Here is a 26,653-nt window from a genome sequence, read left to right on the forward strand (position 1 = left end):
AGAGGAAAATGAGAATGTTGAAGACAGCTCAATTTATCAGGCCAGTATCTTTCTACCAAAGTTTGGCTCCAGAAAAAACATGTTTTGCCAGGAGTTCTTATCTTACATAGAAAACAATGAAAAATCTCCTGTGGGCTGAAACCTATTTCCCCCATATTCTTAAGAATGCAGAATTTCAAAAGTGCCTCTCTCATCACCATCTGTGTACAAAGGACATGAAGTGACAAGTTCCTATAAAATCCCAGAAAGAGCAATAAAAACCAGGAGAGGAGGCCATCAAACAAACCTTGATGGTTCTCTCAGAGAACCTCCTGAAGGTTCTATAAGGCTTCTGATGGCAAGGAACCACAAAAGGAAAGCTATTATTGGTGTTTCAGCCATGTAATATTTCTGGGGAATTAAAACAGAGGAATTATTTTTATCAGTAACCTTCACAGGCCAAAGACTACCAAGAGAGGGGTGTCTGAGAGAGAGAGAGAGAGAGAGAGAGAGAGAGAGAGAGAGAGAGAGAGAGACAGACAGACAGACAGACAAATAGACAGAGAGACAGACAGACAGTCACAGAGACACACAGAAACAGAGAGAGACCCATACCGACAGAGAAAGAGAGAGACAGAGACAGAATGTTGGAAGGAAAGGGTTAATCACGGCAAGGATGGAGTCGTTAAAGTGATTACAGTACACCCGGGGGAAGGTTGGGTTTTTTTTTTTAGGTGCTTTCTCAGGAACCACAAATATGTTAATAGTGGAAATGTGTTCTCTGGCTCTACACTCAAGGAGTGTAATTTCACTTAAATGTTATATCATGGTTTGCCATAACATGCTATTCTAACATGATGCAGAATAATGGAAGCCTTTGGGAAGCTATGTGTTTACAGTAATACATTTCTTTGAGAATAATTTTAGCCAAATTTATAGCCACTTGGCAACTTAGCTTTTAATATTCTATTCAGCACTCCCTCCCCAATCCATTAAAAATTATTTCTGAGACATTTTCATGACATTGGTAAAATCATTTCCCTTTCACCCAAATCTGGAACAAGCTATCATTCAAATAGCCTTGCTGAAACATCACTGTGCTGGCTGTGTGGAAAATGTTAGTCATACAGCTACCTGGAGAGAAGAAGTGTATGCATAAATGCTAAATGGCCCGGGAAACCACTTTGGAGTTTTCTCAGGCTCAGATCCTCATTTTCTCTTGCATGGTCATCCCTAGTATAGCCCTCGAAAACAAGGCAGCCATTTTCTCTGAAGCTGTTATACTCAGCAAACCAGATAGAAAAGCTTGATAAAGCCACAGCTCTCTTCCGTGCCTGCAGCAATCCGAGGGGAAAAACAATCAACCACAAACAGGTAGCAACCACAGCCATTTTTGTACTTGCCTGCTATGACTCACAGCTCGACAACAGATGGGGACTGGGGAAGGGGGGACCTGCAGGGGGGGAGGGGAAGGGGGAGAGAGACAAGGGGGGGAGGGCAGCTGAGGGTAGACAGCAGCTCTGGGGGAGGGGAGCGCCAGGGAGACCTGGATCCATAATCATGTACACTCAGCAATTACATGGTTTGCTTCTTTTTATGGCTTCCTTTATGATACTTAATGGTAAAAATTTTCTTGAAATAGCTGAGTAACTTCTCCAATTTTCGTTTCTCTCTCCCCCAAAAAGGTTTTGAATCAAAGTAGCATTTGGAATTATAACGGATACTTGTTTATACCACCTGTAAATTGCATCCTAAATAGTTAAAACTAGTGTCCTTCAAAGTTGCAAGTGTATTTTGTTTTTAAAAAGCTGTATTGAAGAGTCATAGACTGGTCTCTCTTCCTTTAAAAAAAAATTCTTTTTTTTTTTTTGTAATTAGACTGTCTTCTGCAGCGTTCCAATTATGTCTGCGTTGCACTTCCTTTATTTACAAAGAGACAGAACATTTTATGACCGGAAACTTAACTAAATTAAAGGTTATCCCTGCTGCCCCCTGACACTCTGCCCCTCCTCCCCAAACGTAGGGACTGATAAACATGACTGAAGCATGGTATGGGTTTGCTTGTAAAAGTGAAAGGTGATTTTATTGTTATAATCATTATGTAATAAAGATATCTACATTTACAAGTCAAGAACTTTTTGTTGTCCTTATACTAAAGGCCTCAGTTTTTTCCTCTCTAAAACAGTAATAATAGTAATAATAATAATAAATAATAATAATAATAATAGCTAACATTCATACAGCCCTTACTATGTGTCAGGCATATAACTTTACAATTATTACCTCATTTGAGCCCCACAACAACCCTGGAAGGGAAGAATTACTATTATCTTTTTTTACAGATGAGGAAATTGAGTCAAACAGAGGTTATGTGATTTGCCCAGGGTCACACAGCTAGCTAGTAAGTGTCTGAGAGGCTGGATTTGAACTCAGGCCTTCTTGACTCCAGGACTATTGCTCTATCCATTGTGCCACCTAGATAATAATACATGTAGTCTTTATGTCACAGGGTTATTGTGAGGCCCAAATGTCTATAAAGTCATTAGCAAACCTTCAATTGCTGTATAGGGTGTCCCAAAGGTCTTAGTGCAGTTTTGAGCTATTAAAATTCTTTAAAAAGGACATTAAACTTTAAGCTATTAAAGCTTTGGGCGACTTTTGGGATACCCTGTATAATGTCAGCTTTTAGATTGCATAGATGTCTCAAGAGTAAAAAATAATGCACCAATTTCATTAAATGCTTAAAAAATAAAACTATAATTCCACTAATCATGCCAGTCACATTAGAGAATTCTTACCATGCCACTTCCACCACGACATCATACATGGAAGACAATACCTACAACACTGGTATCACAGAAATGAGAAAAGATTCATTTTCTCAATGCCCTTACATTCTACCACAAACACACTTTCCTTTTTTTCCCCCCCGTTAATGCAAATAAAATCAATACAGATCCTATCACCAACCTCAACAAATGAACCATGAAATCATTCCTCTAAGTCATACTTACAGAGGATGGTAATGAATCACTTGCTGTTAAATCTATCATTTTCCCTGGTGTTGGCACATGTATCTTCCAATAAAAGAATAAAATGGTAGACACTGGAGAGAGAGGCACTGTGGTTGGTGACTTAAGGAAAGAGAAATCGAGAAATCAAGGCACTGTCTTTCAAATGGCATATCAGGGAAAGGATGCGGATAGGAAACATGTTGTGAATGAATAAATGGATGAATAAAAAGGAATTTATTAAGTGCTTACTATGTGTGGATGCTCCTCAGCCAGCTAAATTAAATAAGTAACCAGTTATCTTTGTTGGTTAAGAGCAGGGGGTTAAATGAAACCAAAGCTGACACGTTAAATCTCCGACTGTTTAAGTTATTGTTTTCTCTCTACTTCCTGAGTCTATATGGTTTCTTTAACTCTACCAAACTGGCAAATATTTAATGGTCACTCACTGGCAGACCAGACAATAGTCAACTGTGGGTGGGACCTACTCAAATTCATTTCTTGCATAAAGAAATTCAAAGGGTACCTCCTTTTAGTAGTACCATCAGAACTGAAATCCTCACATGTGAAGATATCACATTGTTAAGACCCAGTCTCTGTAGATTTACAGCCAGGAAGGGATCTTGGAGGTCACTTAGTTCAACTTCTCAATTTTAGAGATGAGGAAAGTGAGGCTGAAATGATTTGCCCAATGTTAACACAAGCAGTGAGTGGAGTATTTCAGAGGAAGCTTTACATAAAAATGTGTTGAGCACATGTATATATAGTGTATGTATAAATACAGAATTTGTGTGTGTGTATATATATATATACACACACACACACACACACACACACACACACACATATATATATATGCATACTTAATTTCACTGGTACTATCATCAACAGGGAAACTTATCAAGCACCCAGGTGCCCATTAGTAACTGGAATTAAGTATGAGTACAGCCCCTAATTCTTAGCAAGTATTTATTGAGTTGAAGTACATCTGTCCCTCCTCTTCTTTCCTATTCTCTAGCTCTCACTAATTTCTAGGAAAAGTCTATGAGGGAAGATTGCTGTTGACAGATTTAGAATGATCCTTATTCATGGACACATAAACAGAAGAGGTAAGAATGTACCTAGAGGGACACCAGATGAAGCAATCAGAATTAAAGCAGGAGAGGGAAGCCAAAATTACCACATGATAACCAGACAGAAAAGAAAGGATTAAATATCTACAGAAAGATAGAAATAATATGTCAGTAACTAGGAAGAATGGAATTGAGGCAATCCCTCCTCCACATCATAAAAATGAATAATAAAATGATGTAAAATAAAAAGTTTTAAATGCATACACATCCATATGTGTGCATATAATTTTTTTAAAAAACAGCTTTCATATATAGTCAATGTGTTTGTATTCTGATATTCAAAATAACTTGTAATAGAAGCAAATGCTATTCCCCAGGTAACTTGGTGACTATTCTATTCACTAAGAAACAGGTTAATTTCCAGTCTGCCCTCCCCAATCACCCCCAATTACATTTCAAAATAACAAGGTTTTAGTGGATAGTAATGTAATAAATATAATAGTAATAGCTTGAAATTAGCTGGGGGAAAATGAGAACAGCAGCAACCATGAGACAATAGCTCCATTATAAATTTTCATTCATTCCTTCTAACAGCTGACATTTATATAGGGCTTGAAGGTTTACAAAGTACTTTACATACATTATACTATTTGATCCTTACAACAGCTCTGTAAAGTAGGTATTACAGATGAGAAAACTGAGGTTCAGAGAAGTAGTTAATGTATGTCAGAGGCGAGATTCAAAGCCCAGTCTCTCCTGAGTCCAAGCTGAGCACTGTAACAGACTGCCTCTTCAAAGAAAAATTTGTGTTGATTCAATTCAATTCAACAATCACTCCTATGTGCTAGGCACTATGCGAGGTGCTGGGAATACAAAGACTAAAATGAAAAACATTGATTTATTTGCCAGGTCAATTTATTTTGCACAATGCACCTTAGAAGATTAAAAGGGACTCTACAGTTTAAAAATTCTAAAGAGCTGCCAGATTAGCAAACATCTCAAATTCAAAAGCATACTGCACTGCAAAGCTGGGACAAGGCCTTTATATGCCCTAGGCAAGGTCTGAATTCTGCCCACTACAGACCTTGATTTTTCATCTACTATATGATACCTGATTTATAAAAAACAAAACAAAACAAAGTGACAGTAGCAGCAACAACATAAAACCTATAAGCCATGGATAGGAGAATTATCTGACATCAGATAAGGTGATTTATTACAGTCTTATTAAAAACTGCCCCCACTTCTTTATAAGACATTCTAACTCCCCACTCTCTCCAAAAGATGTTCTGTGCTAAATGGTTGCCTGCTCTAGTCCTGGTGCTGCAGCTATGTTTGTTACTGTTGTAATTATTTCTGAGTTCCCATTAGTGCTGTATTCCTTCTACAATCCTGTAGTAGTGTGTTGAAGTGTTTTAGGGGTGGGGAGAAATTCTAAGGGATCTATATTTAAAAGCTACCAGCATGAAGAAAAACAGAGAAAACCAAAGTACAATTATCATCTGAGGTTTAACTGTAACAGCACAGTGGGACCACAAAATCTAATGGAAGGAGCTAAATGTGGAAAGAAGAACAGGGTACTTAGCAGAAATTTCTGAGTATTATAAAGTTGAGAACATGCTGGTAGCTTCCCAATGATCCAACTGATATTCCCAATCAAGATCTAATTGTGGGTGATTTGTATTCTAGTCACAAACCAAAGTTCATCCAGGGCATCGATTCTATTTCAGAATCCATTGTCAAAACACAAACACACACACATGCACACATACTAATGGCTAAGTTTCTCAGCAATGAGCATTTATAGTCCAACCCCTCCCTTCAAAAAACAAAATTAAAATGGACAAGTACAGAAAACTCTATAACATGACTTGATGTTATAAAAATGTCAAACCACTCTCCCCAAGACTTAATACTACTGGAATAGCCTCCCAGCTGGTCTCACTACCCATAGTCTCTGTGCCCCAATACATTCTTCATACTGCTATTTGATTTACAATCTTAAAAATACTTGTACGATTACAGTACTCAACTGCCCAAAAATATGTAATAGTCGTCCACTGACTTCAGTGTAAAATTTGAACTCCTCAGCTTGGTATTTATGGTCTTATATAACTTACCTTTTTGGTATTTACATTCCAGTGTTCAATACATGAATTTTTGCTCTGGCCAAATTATTCATTTTCTGTCCTCTAAATATATCTTGTGCTCTCCTTCCTCCATGTATTTATCCGTAACAATCCCCCACATGTAATTCAACATTCACTGTTTCATTAAACATTAAGCACTTACTACTACATACAGGGGACTGTGCCTATCTATCTAAATTCTACTTAACCCTTCAAAGTATAGCTCAAATCCATTTCTCCATGAAGCCTTTCCTGATTGGACTGACTTGAATTGATTTATTAGGCCTCAAAATTCCTTGAGCACTAATTCTCATGATCATTTTATCACAGTATGCTACTGAGCTTTGTTAATATGGATGTTCATAGTTTTGTGTTTTAGATTCTGAACAGGGGTGAGAGTAAGGGATGCTATACTTCCTAAGTATTTGGGATGGTCCCTAGATAAGTGTTCTTAACTATTTTATGTATGCCATGGACCCTTTTGACAATCTGGTGAACCTTACAGACCCCTTCTTGGAATGTTTTAAAATTCATAAAATAAAACAGACAGGATTACAAAGGAAACAAAATTTATTGAAGTAATTATCAAACCATCTTTTAAAAAAACAAATTTATAGACACTAGGTAAAGAACTGTTGCTAAGAAAAAGAACTAAACTATATCACAAGACATGTAATTCTACTCAAATGACATAGAACAAGTCATTCTGTATCTCATTTTCTTCTTTTGAAAAGTAGTAACAATTCAGCTTAAAAAGAAGCTGTATTTCTACAGTTTTAAAGTTGACTGGCCAATGTTAGCACTACATTTTGAAAGTTAAAGGGCATATCTGGCCTTTCTACTAATACTCTATAGACTAACTTCTTCACCGAATGTTTTTTGGTAGAGATTTGCTTGAGTGTTCAGTGGGACGAGTCTTGTGTCAAAATAAAATATCATAAGTAAAATTTTAAAATAAATTTGCAGAACAACAGACTGATTGAATTGTTGAACTCTCATATTAATAATTTCAGGAAGAGAAGGATCTCTCAGGAAAATACAAAGGGGCAGGGTGTGCCTCAATGAAATGTTGATTCAATCGCCAACTCAAAGTGTACTGGAACGAACAGGGGTTTGGGAGTTGAACAGCTAGGAAGAAATAGGAAGCATACGCTAACATCATCTATTTTTAAAATGAAGAGAACACCAAACACAGGGAACAGGGAAGGTTCAGGACAAATCCTCCTTTATAATAATGAAATGCATCTGCTTCTGAAGGAGGCACTGAAGAAGGAAAGATCAGAGCCATTTAAACTTGAGGTCACTTAAGGTACTGAGAAGCAAAAGATATTTAACTTGCTCATAACATTTTTCTCCATGAAGCTTTGTGTTCTTGGCCTTTTAGAAGACACTGTAAAAATGTTTCCTTGTACATAAGTATGAAGCACCACTTTTCACACAGATAACAGAAACAAGAATTATAGTCACACAGTGTACAAATGGTAGCATTAGACAGTGAGAATGAAAGAGTAGCAGGCTGCAACCTTTCCAAATTGTGCTCACAGTCAAGGGTTGAGTCCCTAGATGGTGGCTGTGCCTTGGGTTCTAGGTATAACCCTGTAGTGTCTACTACTAAAATTATAGCTCATGAGCCCCCACTTGCATGTTTCCCTTTAACATTCAGCCAGTACTGACAATGAGCTCTTAGTAAAAGCATTTACTAAAAAGGTCATAGTAAAAATAATACAGTAGCTACAAAACATCCCTCCCCAGCTAAACACAGGATATACTCTCAAATACATACAGCATCCAGGTAAAGAATGGGCACAAACTTAAAAGTATAATATTATTGAGGTACACATATTCCTTTCCCAAGTACCAAACCAACTCAAAACTCCCAAACTGCAGGGCCTGGAAATATTTTTTTCTCCCTGTGCAGTCATCTCTGCAGCTCCACTCTTGATGAAAAGATCTAGCTCTCTCAAGGTCATACACAGCTTCCAGTCCACAGACAGCTCTGTTCTCTCACGCTAAAAGTCTCACTCCTAAAAGCTATTTCCTCCCTTGTGTGATTGCCTTTCTGTACCCATTTCTTTCTGGAGTGCACACCACTTCTCCCTGTTGGATGCAATGTCTCCTCCAGACCAGTAGCTTTGTTTCAAAATGACATAGCTGACAGAGGAGAAAGGAAAGGCAAATAGAGAAATTCCCCCCACCCTGCTCCAGGAAATGCCCCTTTCAGGAACTGGCTTCTTCTTCCACCGCTGACTAAAAATGACTCTCCAACTGTTGAATGACTTACTTTTTTATACAGGTCCAAGAATCGTGACTGATTCTCTCAGCCAACCCTAGAAGTGCTGCCAGTTGGCTTTATCCAATGGCCAAGTCCCTTGAATCCTCTCAAGTTGTTTAAGGAATTTCTTCACACCTTGTTATAGGAAACTCTTTAACACCTCCTTTACCCAAGAATGAAATGGCATGTCATGAATAACTTCACAAGTAGAAGAAATCAATGAAAATGAACTATCACAGGAAAATAGTTGAAAGGTCCTTCCCAAAAGATGCCACCGAAATCTTGTGGCTATTACCCATTCTTAAAGGATCAAAAGAAGTAGGCCACCAAAGCAGAAATTCACAGTAACTTTTCCAACCTTAATAGAGTGCCAATAGTCTAAGTTTTTCTTTTCCAATGGGTCTAAAAGTTCCAAGTGTTTCATATAAAATACTTAAACAAATATTAAATGGAAATGGATTCTTACACGAGAAGTCTGATGTAAAGAAAAACTTTTCACAGTTTTTAAGTGAAAAAGCCTGCTTCAAGAGGCAGAAAATTTCCTCTTACTAGGCCTTCAAGCAAAGGCGAGATGACCGCTCATTAAGGAAATTCTGGAGGGGAATCTTAATTGAGGATGAAGTGGCCTTCGAGGGCCCTTCCAAATGACATTCTGCAATTTTGTAAAGTTCTGTGCTACTCCTTTCTGAATTCAGTATACTTTCAATAAATGGTGATTTTGGCAGAGAGGAGAGCAGATACGCAGGAGTATAATGTAGGATCTGAATGATGAGTATAATTAGGATCTGAAATTGAAACTTCCACTAAAACGGAACTGTACCTAATAACTTTTTACCCAAAATTCTGCAACTTCAGTTACATTTCCCCCCTTCCAATGTGGAGGGGATTAACAGGAGGATAAAAGGTCCGGACATGTGATTCACTTGGTGCAGGGAACTCCCAGTGAGAAAACTCCCTACATCAATGCAGATTCACAACTGTTCTTACAGACTTATGGAGGTTAAATGACTTGCCCAAAATAAGTCAGTTTCAGTCAAAGGTGGTACAGAAGAGTTGGGAGCTGTCAGATATCTTCCTTACCCTGCTACGGTCAGCTTTCTATCCATATTCACTAAGTCATGCTTCCTTACAATATGTAAGTTTATATTTTATACATATAATTATATATATACACATACAAATGAGAACACACAAGACTATTTATGGTATCTTTCTGATGATAGGACTGCTGGGATTCTCCTGGCTTCTGTGCTACAATTCAAAGGATGTAATAGACCTAGACAGACTTCCTGGCATCCTTCCATCCTAAGATTTCCTACAATTATTATACTGATGAATCAAATCTAATTTTAACAAGCAAGGCTTCTGTTGTCAGCAACCATTGTTCAAGGACTCAAAGGAAAAAAAACCTTTAACAATACATCTTTATGACTTTTGATATCCCTGTTTCTGCAATGCATAGTTCACAGGAATATGTGAAGTTAGAAGGAAATGACAACGAAAAAATGTTTTTCATCATGGAGCAAAGATAATGTTTACTGCTAAAGTACATATATATAGCATGACGAATAAAGGATTTTCAAATAATCACCACCCTTTAAAAAGAAGTGAAATGAAAGCATAATTGGACATTTCATGTGTTGTTTTAGAGACAAAAATCCCTTAAAGCCACCAATGACAAATAGGTAGTGTTAACTATAATGTTAATTCATTATATTTCATGAGTATTTCAATTGCAAATCTTTTATTGTGGCTTCTTATAGGCACCTTTTACTCTCTATCAAGGTTTCTACCTATTAGGGAAAAACATAGGTCATCTGTTCAGCACACTATTTATTTAGAAGCTAATATGTGGAAAGCACTGAACCATTAAATACATTTTGCAAGAATATTTTTTAAAAAGAGCAGACCTCATTGTAATTGAGGAGCTTATAATGTAACTAGAGAGATAACATGCATACTTAATTTAAGTAATAATTCTATAAACATATGAATGAAAGTAAAACAATATACAATGAAACACTGATTAGTTGTAATCCTCAATTAATGAATTTCTTTTTATTTTTTTCTTAACTGCTATCTCCTAGCATTGCATTTTTCAGGGTCTCAGGTGAAAATTGTGTTGCAAAAACCTCAGGAACTCAGCCCAGGGGAACAAATTGACCATTGACAGACTGAAGGAAGAAGTCTTGTAGATCTTACATCCAAACCAGGTCCAAAGTTCCTTTTCCATGGGATCACAAAACCTCAAAGTTGTAAAGGACCTCAGAGACCATTAATCCAAACAATACTTGCATAAGATCCTGCTCCCATGTACCCAATTAGTGATCATCAATGAGGGAAGAACCCACTCCATCCTGAGACAACTCATTTTACCTTTGGAGAGCTCCAATTGTTACGACATTTTTCTTACAGCGAACCTAAATTTGACTTTTTTTTTTTTTGCAAATTACGATTGCTCCTAGTTTTGTACTCCAGGGCCAAGCAGACCATGAACCATCCACTCTCCCGAAGGAAAGCCATTCAAATAGTTATAGACAACTATCATTTCCCCTCCCTGAGTCTGGAAAGCTAAAACATAGCCAGTTCCTTTAAAACTCCTGTGCCATGATCTCAACCATTCTGGCTGCCCTGTTCTGAACATATTCTAGTAGCCAGAGTCTTGCTTATCAATATCCATTTTAAAATGCAGTACCCAGAAATGAAAACAATATACTAGAGTAGAATTAACATTTTCCTAAACCTGGATACTATGCCTTCTTAATGGTGACTAATATGACATTAGGGTTTTTAGATGCCAGACATCACTGACTCATAATAAGTCTGAAATTCACTAAAGTCCTAAGAACTTTTTAAAAACAAACTGCTAATTAGTCACCCATCTCCCAAAAAACTCTGTTTCTGAAAATTCAATCTTAATAACTTCCTGGGCTACCCAAGAGGAATTTTGATCCCATCCTGGACCATGTCCCTCAATTAATCCCTATGGACATTCTACATAGTATTTTTGAAATAAAGAGACATTGATATCAATGATTGACCAAAAAAGGTCAATTATTACGACACCTGAGGTCAATACAATGGGAGGCCAATCTCTTGGATACCTTCTACAAACACTTTAAGCATCAAACAAAAATTCAACTATGCTTCATTCTGGCCATGACTGTGACTGTGCAAGGCACAGAGTTACTCTACCATTAATCAATCAATAATCATTTATTAAGAACTTATGTGCCAGGCAATGGAAGACAATACATAAACATATAAGAAAATACAACATATGCACAAAATAAATGCAATCAATGCTCATTTGTCAGAAAAGGCCACATCCAAGAGGTGATCTCAGAGCTGAGCTTTGAAGGAAACTAGGAATCCTAAGAAGAAGGTGAGGAAGGGTAACATGCCAAGTTCTGGGCAAAGGCACAGACAGAAAGTTCAGGACAGGGAATTGCCAGGCCAATTTGACTATCGTGTGAAAGAGAATAATGGACTACAAGTCAAGCATAAAATATGGTAGAAACTAAAGGATATTAAGTAGAAAAAGAGATTACATTCAAATTCTTTTGTCAGCTCCCTAATTTGAAACAGGCTCACCTTAAGTTCTTAGGTATTATGATGTATACAATTCAGGATTCCTGAGTAAGAAATATATGAAAGAATATAGGGGGGAAATCCCTAACATGGATAAGTACAATTTATGGCATACTATAGCAGCAATTTTTAAAACGTTCACCTAAATTTAATTAAGTTTTTTTAAAGGAGTTCATTCATCAAAGGTAGCATTACTTATTTTGTCAAATTTAGCATTATTTTATAATAATACATGGTGTCCCATTGAAAACATTTTTAACCTAAATCATCTTTAAAATCACATTATTAAGGGACAGCTAGGTGGCAAAGTGGATAGAGCACCGGCCCTGGAGTCAGGAGTACTCCAAAGTTTAAAAAAAAATTATATTACATGATTAAAAGCTCTCTCATACACATATTTAATTAGATGAATGATAGCTGTCAATATATCAGAGATTAAAATCTTTGTCATCTTAGACATATACCTTTAGAACTCTCATTTTCCGAAGTAACTCTTCCAAATTTTTTCCACTCTTGAGACTCCCAATTAGATCCCAAAGCCCCACACCAATTAAAGAGGACTCAGCTTTCTATTTTTATGAGTCATGGCCTTCCAATCTGAGCTCCCTCAACTTCCCCTTCCTCTATGCCTCAAAACTTCTGTCTTATCTCCAAAAGACTCATGATGGAAAATGCTATCCACAGTCTGAATGAAGATCAAAGCATACTATTCACTTTTTTTCTTCTGTTTTGTTTTGTTCTTTCTGGTGGTTTCTTCTGTTAGTTCTAATTCTTCCTTACAACATGACTAATGTGAAAATATGTTTAACAGGAATGTATATGTAGAGCCTATATCAGATTGCACACCATCTTGGGGAGTGAAGGGGAGAAAATGTAAAACTCAAGAGCTTATGGAAGTGAATGCTGAAAACTAAAACTAAATTAATTTTAAAAAAAACAACTTCTCTGTCTTATAAACCAGTATGCTTCCCTCTGGGTCACAGACTTGTCTCTCTGCAGCCTAAATTCCATTTCCTGCTTTACCTTTCTGGATCTTTCTCTAATAGTGACCCTCTCTCTCACCATATCTTTAATATCTCCCTTTCTTGCTTCTCTCTTTTCATTTTCCTATAAACATGTCCAGGTCTCTCTAATTTAAAAGAAAAAGCCTTCCTTGAATCTTTCTATTCTCATCTAGTCATCATTTCTCATTAGACCTTTACTATCCAACTTTTTGAAAACACAGGCCTACTATTTAATTCCTCAACTTTCTTACCATGCATTCTCCTCAGCAACCTGAAACCTGGTTTTAGTCTCACACACAAATATAGTCTCACTTTACTTGGCTTACTTTAAATTGTTCAGTAGCACTTGTTTATTTAACATTCACATATAATTTTTCAAAGGCTTAAAATCTTACATTTTTCTTATGCTAACAAAATACTTGGTTACAAGTGGAAATTGTTGGAGGAATGAGCAAATTGCCACCTACCAACCACCGTAATTGTAGTCCCCAATTTCAATTTGGGGTTTGAATCCAACAATATAATCCTAATACCATTTATCATGTTACAGATGATCAAAACATTAGTTTGCACTTCTGAAGAAATAATTATGTATTTAATTAATCCATTAATTAAAATAATTTATTTATTGAAAATGTTGACTTGCTTCATTATTTTAAAAATGGAATATATACACCATGATAAAAGTAGCATGTGGATCTTTTTCCTAGAAAGGATGAGGAAATCTCTTAAAACATTTTATTTAGCATAGGCCTGGCCTAATTCTCACTACATCTCCTGTGGGTAATGTCCTACTCCAACTACACCTAACTAGGAAACATATGAAATAAGGGAAGTGTCCTTCAGTCAGCATCCTTCACTAGGATCCTAGGCTGAATAGAGGTGAAAACCAGAACTGGGATTTGACTATAAACTGTATTGATTGTCCTTAATTTGCTATACATTTGGCAGGGTTATTTTCTAGTTTACTGGGGCACCTAAATCTCTCTTTTTATGTTCTCAAATTCCTCACCATTCCTGGACCTATGGAATGAGCAGTGGGCAGGTAGGCCTACCAACCCAGGACAAATGAAAAGTTATTCCAGAATGTTACTTAGTGTAACAACAAGATGGAAAACATTTTGCAGTTTGTAAGGTTTTGACAGATTTGGAGCAAGGTCTGATGTTCTGCAACCTTTTAATTCAACGTGGCTGATGTGAAATAATAAAATAGAATGCCCATGAAAAAGACAACAAGAGAATGTGACTGGAATATATTGAGTAACTTTGCAGCATGCAAGGTTAATTGGACTCTCTCTGCAACTGGTCTTCTGGGACTGTAAAAATAGTTTACTGATGATCATGATGTTATGCAGAGTGTGAGAAGGGTTTTTTTTCTCCCCCACTAAACTGAACTGAGTTAAATTTCCACAGGACTTAAAATGACTATCTCAGAGTTTTGCTATACCCTCTGGTTTTCAACAGAGGAATAAAGAATCAGATATATCATTAATATCTAGAGGCTGAAATGAGAGCCTGTTTATCAGCAGTCATTGTTAAAGAAAGGAAATGACTGGCATAAACTTCAATGGGATGCAAAAGTAATGTAATGAAGTCCTGACCAGTGGCCAGGAATCTATTCTGGAAAAGTAACTCCAACAAAGAAATCCTTAAATATTGTTTCCCTCACTGGGTTCTACTCCTAATTTCCTCCTCCACTTACACAAGGTATAGGACACCTAGAGAGGGGGAAAAAAGGAGAGAGAGAGATAAAGAGAGAGACAGAGACAGAGAAGCAAAGAGAGAGACAGAGATAGATACAGAGAGGCAGAGAGGGACAGAGACGGACACAGAGAGAGAGGGACTGAGAGGGACAGAGAGAGAGAAGGGCACATAGCTCCTCTTCCTACTTCCCCCTTTTCTGGTCCAGGAGACTTAGATGGAAATACCATTGTCTTCTCTTTTTCTCTCTTCTCCTCCCAAAGGAAAAGAAGCAGGGATTGGGGACACACTAGGTTATACTGAAAAGCCTAATCTTGACAAGGAAGACTTGGCTGCATTGAAGAAAGCTATGGTTTGCAGTCTTTCCAAACTAGTCCCAATAAGTTAACTAGCTTGCTAACAGGCAGTCACATATAGCATATTCCTTCTTCTTCACTCCTGCAAATCACTCTATAACCCATGGAGCCCAATAAAAAACAAAACAAAACAAAACAAAATCACCAATAGGAGTTTAGCACACTGATCTGAGAATGTCTAAAACAGCAAACCCAGAATCCACAAATGTGCAGGGTATCATGCACCGCTTAAATGAAAATGATATCCATATCTTAGCAATTTACTACACTATAATTTCCTTCCTCACTCTTTCAAAAAAGAAACAAGGCATGCTTTCAAATCCTTACTTGGCTAGCTTGCTGGGATCTGGATATCCAATCTAATTATTTTGGTTCCAATTTCCAACCTATCAGGGGTGCAATGGTGCAAAAAATAAAAATGCCAGTCTCCTAAATGTGGTCATATCTAAAAGCTAAAAGCTCTTCATTTGCTGAGCCATCACTGTGTGGCCTGAAGCTCCTGTCATAACACAATTTATGTTCAGTGCTCTGAATGGGACTTGAGAGGATTTCCCAATGTACCATTGCTGAACATTTATATAACATATTTCAGATATGTTACAGCTAGTTGCATCATCTTGTCCTATTGGCATCAGTAATAACAAGATGCATCAGACTGTCTGCTACAAAGGGACTTTTTGCTACCCCTCCCCCTTCCCCATGCTTTTATATTTAATTGGTTAAAAAGTGCAATCCACACATTCTAAAATATTTAGGGAATACAGTACGCATCCTGGAACCATAAGTAATAAAATGCCCATTATTCTTTACATCAGTGATTCCTACATTAAATACTAACTAAATTCCTCTGGGGCTTTGGGTTTTGCTGTGAGGGGGATATTTTTGTGAATGATTTCAATTTAACTCCCTTTTGAATAACCATCTCACTTATGTTTTTGACACATCTGGCCTTGCAAAACCATTCCCATTTATTTCTATGGCTTTCACAAACATGATAAAATGATTTGCATTGAAATATGAGAATCGTGGTTTTATTTTTGTATTATCAATACAGTATGTTTGGCAAGCTCCCTTATCTTCCTTATGATGAAAAATGCGACAACAATTTTCTGTATCTTTAAAAGAACTAGACAATTCAATTATACTGCGCCAGAAGCTCTCAGATCCCTCTCTGCCAAACGTCTTCACTGCATCCTGCCACAGAAAATCCATTTGTATTCTGACACAGTAGGGTACTTGTTTTGTGGAAGCATGGTACAATTCGACTTGGGTACTATCAATAGAACACTATATCAGCTCTCTGTCTCCTGATGATCCTTTTTTCCTGCTCCAGCCCTGGTTATTAGGATTTTCAATTTAAGTGACCACACAGTATGTATTGCTAATTGCCAGCCTAAAATCTAGTAGATATCGACTCCTCCTGAAGAAAAAAAATGCATTCGTGGCTAATTAGAGCCCCCCCCCCACTTTTTTTGACTGTTCTGGTTACCATTTAAAAGGATTTAATCATTGCATTTCAAGGGAAGCTTAAGCTTCCCTTTGAGACTATCCAACTAATTGCTTCTGTTTTGCCACTTATTGCATGAGGTGGTTTGCAAAAAGGATCACTGAAAATGCTTTCTAAATATCAGAGTGATAAGTAAACAAGTTGGACAAATGAATTAACAAGCTATTCATGCTACCCATTCTCTTTCCTTATCCAGTCCTTCCTTACCTTTAGTGAAAAACCCCAAAATTTTATTTATTAAGAAAATAATATGAATTCAGGCAAAGTCCTTCCCCACCCAACCCTTTTTTTGAAACAACAACAACATAGTTTTTAAAGGATAATAGTGATGGGGCTTGTTGAGAGAAGTAGAAAATTTGGGAAAGAGGAGGAGAGGGACAACTACCCTACACGACAGAGGACATAACTCTAGATTGGGTATTTGGAACCTAGTAAATTCTGTCACTAACTAAGAGCTCTGTGACCTTGGACAAATTCCTTAACCATTTAGCACCTCGGTTTCCCCATCTGTAAAATGTTATAACTTGATTAGATGCTCTGTCCTTTCCAGTTCTCACTTTTTTAGTATGCTCTAATTCTAAGATTATTAATTAGTCTGATAGTCTCCAGGAATGGATGGAAAAAATGATCTCCAAGGTCAAAAGGAGAAATAATTCTTTCCAAATACTTTCTCATTTTCAATTATTTTTCTCAAAGTCTCACAAAACAGCTTTGAATGTGCATTCTATATGAATGCACACTTGCATGCATTATATTGTTCCAATATTGGTCAAACCTCTAAAGTGAGCCAGCTGCGGAAATAAAAATATTTATAGATACAAATTGAAAAAATAATGTTGATTGTATGTGATACTAAGGTTTTTTATAAGCCAAATTTGGGGGAAAGTGCAGCATACATATGTATACCCCAATACAGGGTATACATATAATATACCTGTCATCCTTTCTTTAACCACTTCTGCTATATACATAAACTGAGTAAATATTAATACATAACTGAAACATGTATATGTATATAACCTATATGTTTACCTACAAAAAAAATCCCATTAAAAAGAGATTTGCCTCAAAATGAAGTTAAAAACAGGCATATCAATTACTATATTAGGTAGTTTTGCTTAAATTTGGAGGTAGGCGTGGAAGGTATTATGGTCCAAGAGTTTTTTGGAAACTTGTTGGAAAATTATTGATGTGTTTAAACTAAACATAACAATAAAAAACTGGTATATTTGAAACTGACTACAAAAATCTAAGCAAATCTAGCAAATCAGTAAATAGAAAAATGGCAGTACTTTCCATATTAAAAACCAGAATTTTAACATCTTGACATATAAAGCAATTATTTATTGTAAGAGCTGGAAATAACATAAAATGATTTAGTTGCAAAAGTTTAAAAAAAAGATACAAATACTTTACAGTCAACTAGTAGAAAAAGCATGAATTTGCAATTGTGAAAATATTTTACAAAAATTAAGTCTTTGAGGGAAAGTAGGAGTATCCATTGTTTTCAATTACTAGTCACAGAAAGTTATAAAGACCAATCTATGGAACTGGGTTAAGATGATATGCTAAGAGAACTGTGTCTTCCCATTTGCCTGAAACCAGTCTGGCACCACTGGATTTCTCCAGGCAAATTGATGTAAATCTTCTTGAGTCGACTGCATTCATAGGACAAAGCTGGAATCTATTCATAAGAACAGGACACACAGATATATACATGTTTGAGTGTACATGTGTATGCTGCTAATAACAATTAAGGATGCACTACTATCTAAACCCTAAAGCAAAACAGTACACATTGGACTATGCAGAAAGGTTTTAAACATTTTCATTACTTTAATATAATTTTACATTTAAACGCACATATTATATAACCTTCCATTTTCTCAACAGCTAATAAACTCATTAAAGCTTGTTCACTGTTTTGAACAAAGGCCATTTCTATTAAGTTACACCACTTATTTTTTCAAAACTTTTTTCAAAACTGTATTTTCAAAATTTTTCCAAAACATATCATCTATGACATGCTCACATATATCTGGTGACATTTTGTCAGATTATAGCCACCCCCAAAAGATATTTCAAACCAATCAATATATAGTTATTGAGCCTGGACCAGGGAAGCTTGATGTATGTAGCCCCTTGGAGCTTGTGTTCTACTGCACTATTTGTCTCATAAAGATGTAAGCCTCATAAACACAGCATAGTGTGACAGAAATAGAAATAATAATAGAAGCTAGCATTTAGATAGCACTTGAAGGGCTGCAAAATGCTTTTCACAATGTTACCTCATTTGATCCTTATAACAACTCTATGAAGTAGATGCTATTATTATTGTCATTTTAAATATAAGGAAACTGAGAGATACACATATTACGTGACTTGCCTAGAGTCACATGGCTAATAAAGTGTCTGAGACAGGATCGGAACTCATCTTCTTGACAGTGTGTCCAGTAATGTATCTTTCCACCTAGCTGTCAGTAAGTAATAGAATAATAAACGAGTTACAATGAGTTATTTTTATTATTTAAATGACAAATTTATATTTTTATAGCATATAAAAATAAATATAGATGATTTATACTGTGCCTGTGCTTAACTAGGGGAAGAGAGAATAATCAACATTTAAATCCTTAGAGCTTTATTGTAACATTCATTCAATTGAGTATATGGGCATAAAGGGTTTTTTTGCTTTGTTTTGTAAAGATCATTTGTAATATAGTTTTATTCACAATAGTATAGTCCTTTAGAAATCATCAGTTATAAGAGCTATCATCAAATATTCTAAAGAATGCCTGAACATGTAGTAGGAAGTTATGCCATCATGACCAGCTTCATCATTACCTAACCGAAAAACCCAATGGAGAAGAACCTGGACTCTGAAACCAATGGGCACTGAAAAAAGACAAGTAACCTTGCTGGGAGACCCCAGTTATCATTGAAGGGAGTAATCTCTTTGGAAAAGGTGCCCACCTTCCTCACCACCACCACCAATCGCTGACCAACGGTTCTGCAGGGGAGATACAACCAAGAGCTTACCTCCATCCCCCAGACCACAAGTCCTGCTTCCAGACTAGCCCCTGAAGCCCTCATCTGGGGAAATCATCCCTAAGGACATAGAACCTGGCAACTGATGCTGCAGGTTCTATCTCCTTAGCAGCCACAACTACTAAAGAGAGAGGAAAGAAAGTTCTTGACATGAAAGTCCTTGGCACTGTCAAATGTTTTAAAATTAGAAACAGATATGATTTGACCAGCACAAAAGAAAAAATTAAAGAAGGGTTGTATTAACATCTGTTTTGCTGCTACACTCTTTTCTATCTGAATTGCAGCTGAAATCGCCTATATGTGTTGCCTCCTCCTACCAGAATGCCATTCATCCTTCATTTTTGAAGAGGACCAAAGACATCACAGGTGATGGCTTGACTAGCCCATGAACTGGATTTAAGAAACGCAGAGTTGTTCAAAACAGCCACCCTCACGAGATGTGACTTCCTCAAAATCAGAGACTATCATTGTTTTTCTGTTTGTATCCTTAACACTTAGCATAGTGCTTTGCACATAGTAAATATTATTTTCATTCATTCATTCAAAAATGCTTATTGATTGATGGTTGATTTTTGGTAATAAAATTAGCTAATAAGTTAATTCTCTTATAGAGGTCAATATTCTTAGAATGCACCTATACTGCTCCAGTAAAGATGTAGGATTTTAAGTGTTTTAGTATTACAAACATTGCTGAATTCAACATAGGAAGAAAGTGATTTACCAGCACTGTAATTCCATCTTCGCATCATAGCTCTTCCTCAAAATTACCTATGTTATTTCCTGCATCAGATATGCATATTTCATATAGTAAATATTAGACACAATGGTAGACTGAAACATTTGCTATGGAATTCACCTGATGTACAAAGTCTCTCTTGTCAGATGACCAGAATGCACACTTATAAAGAAGATGCCACTTTTCTATATAGTATCCCCTCCTCTATTCCAATTTTCTTTAGTGGCACTTTCGGAATCTTGATGAATTAATGAGAGGACTTGGGTATTTTTCAACAATTCAAAAAGGATCAATTTGTTATCCATTTTCAAAACTCCTCTATGATCTTTAATAAGGCAGGGGATTTCCTGGCAGTCTTGTAAAAGTTGGTTTGGTCACATTGTTGTAAAGTTATAATGACCTAATTTATTCATAGTATTGAATAAATTTTGCACGTAGGTTAGCATTCCTATAATACCTGTCAAGAGCCTCACTGGGAATGTGAGTCCATGGAATGGTGGACTTGGAGGGTAAAAGAATCCTAGAAGTTATCTAGTTTAACTGCCACATTATATTGAGGAGGAAACTTGAGTGCCAGCAACATGAAATGACTTACCCAAGGTCACATAGGGGGCAAATGACAGAGCCAGGATTCAAACTGATGGCCTCGGACTCCAAATCCAATCTCTTATTTCACTTCTGAAAAGTGCTGGTCTTGAAAGTCAAGAATACTTGAGTCCAAGCGACATGTCTGATACCGTCTGTGTGGCCCCCGTCAAGGCCTCTTATTTCTTAAGACAACTACTAAGGTTATTAATTTTGAGAAAAGGTGTTGCCCTGCACTGGTAGAGAAGTGATCTCACCTGGTAGTTCCCTTTAACCAACAAAATCCTAAGTCTAGTCTCTGTTCCTATCCCACCTTCCTTACAGGGTTGTTGTGAGAATTAGCAAACTGTCAAGAACTAGGTAAATGTCAACTATCATTTGCTCTTCACCAATTTTACTGAATACTATCAAGATGAAGAATATCTTCTCGACTAAAGATGTTTTTAGAAAAGAAAGACAGTATCAAAGTATTACAATATCATATGAAAGCACTCATTAGGAAGAATACCAGAGGGTCAGGATGATAAATTTCACAGCCGATTAGGACATTTCAGTCTTTCTATCCATAGTTCCAGAAGTCTATAATGTTCACGATAACTATTACTGCTGTGGTTTTTGTATAATTAACTAGGACTAGATTCTAGAGTTTCTAAAATTCACAAACCCACTTGTTCCCTATTTGGGTATTTTGGTATAGTGTGACCTCTTCACATCAATTCTTTGACAAAGGTAAAGAGCTGCAATTATTCAGTAGTAATATTTTATGCAAATGAAAATCTGAAGGAGCAGTGGAAGGACCATATCCATGCCTAAAATTCTGGTGCTTTAATGCAAAATATAAGAGAAAAAGAAAATCAAATACTGCGTGGTCAAATAGAACACACACAATATAATAATTTTTATAGCTCCTACTATGTGCCAAGGAACTATCTATACACAAAAATTATCTCATTTTATGTTCACAAACCTGCATGGTAGGTCCTAGTATGATCTCTATTTTATGATTGAGAAAACTGAGGTAGAGGTTAAGTGACTTGTCCAGAGTAACAATGCTAGTAACTGACTACATCCAAATTTGAACTCAGGTCTGACTCCAATCTCAACATTCTTGTCCACTGTAACATCAACTGCCTCAGAATACACATACATACATATCAAAATATATACACAAATATGTCTATACTATCTACTGTACCACCAGCTGCCTCTGCATATACACGTACATACATATGTAGACATATATACACATACATATATCTATACATATACATGTATATGTACACATACACATACATTCTAGTTGCTAACCTTCTTATAATGAGATTTTTTTTGAGATTAAAACCAGTCCCTAGGTAGAAGACACAATAATTTCCAAGGTCTACATTAAAAGTATTTCCTGCTTGGTAGAACTGACATAGCCTTTAAGAATCTAGGGTCATAACCTAGCAGTGATGTGGCATCAGAATAGAACTTTTCAAAAATATTAAAGGTCAGTAAAAAAATAAATAAATTTTGTCTTTCATCACTGTCAAAACCCACTAGAGAATGGAGAAGATATAGAAAAAGGAAAAAAAACCTTTTATTTTAATTAAGCAAAAATGTAAAAATTTAAAGAAACTATCACAGTGCTTTAAATTAATCAATGACTCTAGAGAAAAATGAAATGCACTCTATTCATCATTTAAAAATGCTAGATTTTTTTTTTACATGAAGAGTAACACATGACTTTAGGCAAGTGTTTTGAAAGAATACATTAGAATGCATATGTACATTTTTAAAAATAACCTCACAGTCTTTACAGATCACTTCAAAGGAAAAGTAAATTACTATGTAGATGTGGAAATCATAATTAGCTTCAAATTGTTTTGATTAACTTATTTCTCCTTGATGTATTTAATACCTAAAGTAGCTAACTTATTAAGATTTATTTGGCTTGAATGATTTCATGTTTAAATATCCTTTGTATCCTAACAAAGAAAATGTTAAGCTAATAGCTGCATTAAAAAGAGATAATCAAAGAAATATCACTTTATCCTAAGTGTCAAATAAATCTATTTTTCATTCATTTGCTTTTGTTCTATGTAAGAATATCAATAAACACAGTATTACTTTAGAATGAATCACTGAAATATCATACTAGCTTAGCTCAGGTCTGAATGGAGAACAGCAATTTTATGGAAGGTAGCTAAGCTATATATAATATATTTAAGAAAATTATAAGAATCCTTTCACAATAAAAAATATGCCTCATCATACTAAGTAAGATTTGGCAATGGAATGTATTAGATAGAGAAGTGGTCTAAGGAGCCCAGAGACTCAGGTTCAAATACCATCTTTGACACATACTGTCTGGGTGATGGTGAACAAAATCATTTAACCTCTAAGTGCTCTGTCCAACTGAGACCATTAAGTTGCAGAAAAGGTATCAACTTGATACTTGGTAAATGGAGTTTACTCACTTAGTCATTCCCTATACTAATGAAATCACATGTCTAGTCTCTATCACTCATACTGAACTGTTTGTTGAGGTTTTTTTCTTTAAAGTCAATGTAGCATAGTGAAATGCTCCTAGGATTTTCACACCTTCCATTCAGTCCTTTACTAAATCAGAAAACCTGGCTTCTAGTTCTCACTCTACTAGTAATTCAGTTCTATGACTTAACTTTTACCTATAAAATGCAGATTATAATACATACACCTAACCTACTTCAAGATTGTTGTGATTCAAACTACATAACATTAGAAAGTGCTCTGAAAAACATCATTCTGTAAACATAAAGCTGTAATACAATTTTTAACAATTTCCCCCAAAAATCTAAGTAAAGAAAAGAAAAAACAGGAAAAAATGGCCACTCAGACACTATTTTATTGTATTTTTTTCTTTCTTTTTTTGTTTAGGCAAGCGGGGTTAAGTGATTTGCCCAGGGTCACACAGCTAGTAAGTGTCAAGTGTATGAGGCCAGATTTAAACTCAGGTCCTCCTGACTCCAAGGCTGGAGCTCTATCCACTGTACCACTTAGCTGCCCCATTTTATTTATTTCTTAAGCAACATAATAAGGATAGAGATTTTCCTTGTTATCACTGGTTTTATATTTTTCATCAGGCAGGAAAACAGAAGGTGGGGGAAGAAGGTTCTTATAGAATTTTACAGTAAATCCTAAAGGCTGCTCTAAACTCTTCATTTATAGGGATCGTGAGATGCTTTATGTGTTTTTAGCAGGGCAGCATGCACAGGTCAAGTATGGAAGTAGTTTTCCGTGTAACATGTATTTCTTATTACCTCGTGTAGTCTTTAAGGAATCTGATCATTTCACAACAAAGCCTTTCCCCAAACCTCTGCAAGACAGCTGACATGATTCAACCCTTCTTATCATACAGTCTTCAAGGAAGAAGCAGACAGGACTTCTTCCAAGAACCAAAACTCACAATTCTTTCACCACCACGCAGGAACAAAAAGCCTTCCCCAGCCAAAAATTTTAAGACAGAGTCAGGTAGAGGAGAGGAAGGGAGAAAGAGAAGGCTTTAGACCTTAGAACATAAGGCCTCATGAGGAGGGAGACCCATGATAACAAGAGGCTATTTGCTGGTGAAGTTGTCATTAGGGAAGGGACTAAAATGAGGCCGTCATGCTGTAAGCTTTTACCAACCTATATGAGTTCACAATTTGCATACATATGGAATCCAAATATTTCCACAACCACATAAAGGTATCATGTATGTCTCCAATAAGGTCCACATAAATTCTGTTTCTCTCTCCTCTAAGATATAGCAACAATTTGTGTCTGGACTCCAGGAGAGTGGAATGATGACAAGAAAACCATCAGGGATGGCATTTATGTCCAGGTGAGCAAGCACATTTATGACTGTACCATAAATGCAGGGATTCATACTGTTCTGGTTGGCAAAGTTCCATCAAGTGTGGTGATACAAGGCCAGAAGACTTGGGGGAAAGCACTACTATCCCTTCAGTGTGGTGGACATGTACAAGTATTGTCAATACTGGCTAAATTTTCATATCTATTGGTAATATATTTATAAAATTTGTATGTTATAAATCTATTTCATATTAATGTTTAATATTTATATAACATGCAATATATTTAAAATACATTTTTAAATATATAATATACACTATGTATTTTATAAATTTATGAAATGTATACCCTAATGTATTTCCACCTTGATGCTCTCTGGACTAGGCCATTCCCAGATACCTCAAATGAATACAAGCTTTTACTTCTTTCTGTAAACTCCCTTAGAACCCTAATCTCTACGACACAGGTCTGCTTCTTATTTACATTTTCATGCAGATGCACAACTTAAGATACAATAATGATAATTCATTCATAAAGTCAGCTGAGTGCATAACAGATATCTAGTCTGCTTGGTCAGGAAGCTCTGGTTCAAGACCCATTTCTGACATAGGGTGTGACCCTGAGCAAATCAATTAACTTCTCAGTGCCCCAAACAAATCTCTATGACTAGCAGTTGCAGAATAGGTGATGAAATCACAGGTCCTTTTTTTTTTTTAAGCCATTCGATTTATATAGTGCTTGTAAGATTTGTAAAATATTTTACTTGCAACCATTCAAAGTAGTACTATTATTCCCATTTTACAGATAAAGAAAGTGAGGGGCCAGAGGTCGTGACCTGCCAAGGATCGCAGTTTAAGTGGTATCACCTGGATCTAACCCCTAGATCTCCTGAAGTTAAGTCCAGTACTCTCAGTACCCCAAACGTGGGCAAAGTGAGAAGATCGAACCCCAAAGGGTTCTAACAATCTAAGCATCCCCTCATTTTCCTTACATGTTGGCTCAAACTGAGTGATGGGAGCAAATAACATGTAAAGAAGGGAAATATTCTAGAGAAGATGGTCTGCTGTTTATTGCTGGCAGTGAATGGGATGGATTGGGGAAATTCTTTTATCAATCAATCAAGTATTTATTTATTAATTAAGCAGGCTAGATTAGAATAATGAAATTATCCCTACCTGAAAGTTTATATTCCAATAAGGGAGACAAATCTTTATAAAAGTATGTATAATATAAAAATAAAATTAATAAATACAAATGTATAAAGTACTTAAAATATTTCCATAAAATTATTCTGCACAATATCTTCAATACCAGCCCATGAAACTGTACCTCTTTAAAATCTTATCATTCCTCTCCTCAGACCAAACCCAAAATATAATGTTTATAACTCAATTTCTAAAAAGGTCCAGCCTAAAAGGGATTGATTTCAGTCTAATTCTCACTGGTCTTAAGAATAGGTTTATGTTGTGGGATTCCAATCCTAACCAGATGAGAATCTTAGAATTCTTTCTAAAGAAGACCATCTGCTAGATTAAGAGTAAACCAAAAATACACTGTTTACATTTCAGCTATCACTGTGTGGTGTTCATTTGGCAACGTTTATATTTCACTTTTTAGTCCAGAAATTTTATACCAATTCATCTTCCTAAATATTTCTTTCTTAGTATGTATTTATTTTCTAGGAAACCTGCTAATTATTGGTAAATAACTAATTAATGGTAAATATATTTAAGCTATGAAATTCTGTAAAGTCTTGGGTTGGCCAAGAGTCATGAGCACTTCTATCTATGGCAAAGATGTCATAGCAAAATTGGCATAATGACAGAGCCAAGTTGTCTTTATTTC

At 36.0% G+C, this 26,653-nt stretch overlaps 1 protein-coding gene and 1 long non-coding RNA gene across 6 annotated transcripts in view; one reads left to right on the forward strand and one right to left on the reverse strand.

Annotated features, from left to right (window-relative positions):
* Positions 1-26,653, reverse strand: part of TBL1X (transducin beta like 1 X-linked) — a 371,320-nt gene that overhangs the window by 207,991 nt on the left and 136,676 nt on the right. The window lies entirely within an intron of this gene.
* On the forward strand, positions 1,034-26,004 carry LOC110221548 (uncharacterized). Its single transcript, XR_002328168.2, has 3 exons — positions 1,034-1,353; positions 24,757-24,836; positions 25,613-26,004. It is a non-coding gene; the product is annotated as an uncharacterized LOC110221548 (long non-coding RNA).

Source organism: Phascolarctos cinereus, unplaced genomic scaffold (genome assembly GCF_003287225.1).
Source record: "Phascolarctos cinereus isolate Bilbo 61053 unplaced genomic scaffold, phaCin_HiC Scaffold_726;HRSCAF=1367, whole genome shotgun sequence".
NCBI classification, from domain to species: Eukaryota; Metazoa; Chordata; class Mammalia; order Diprotodontia; family Phascolarctidae; genus Phascolarctos; species Phascolarctos cinereus.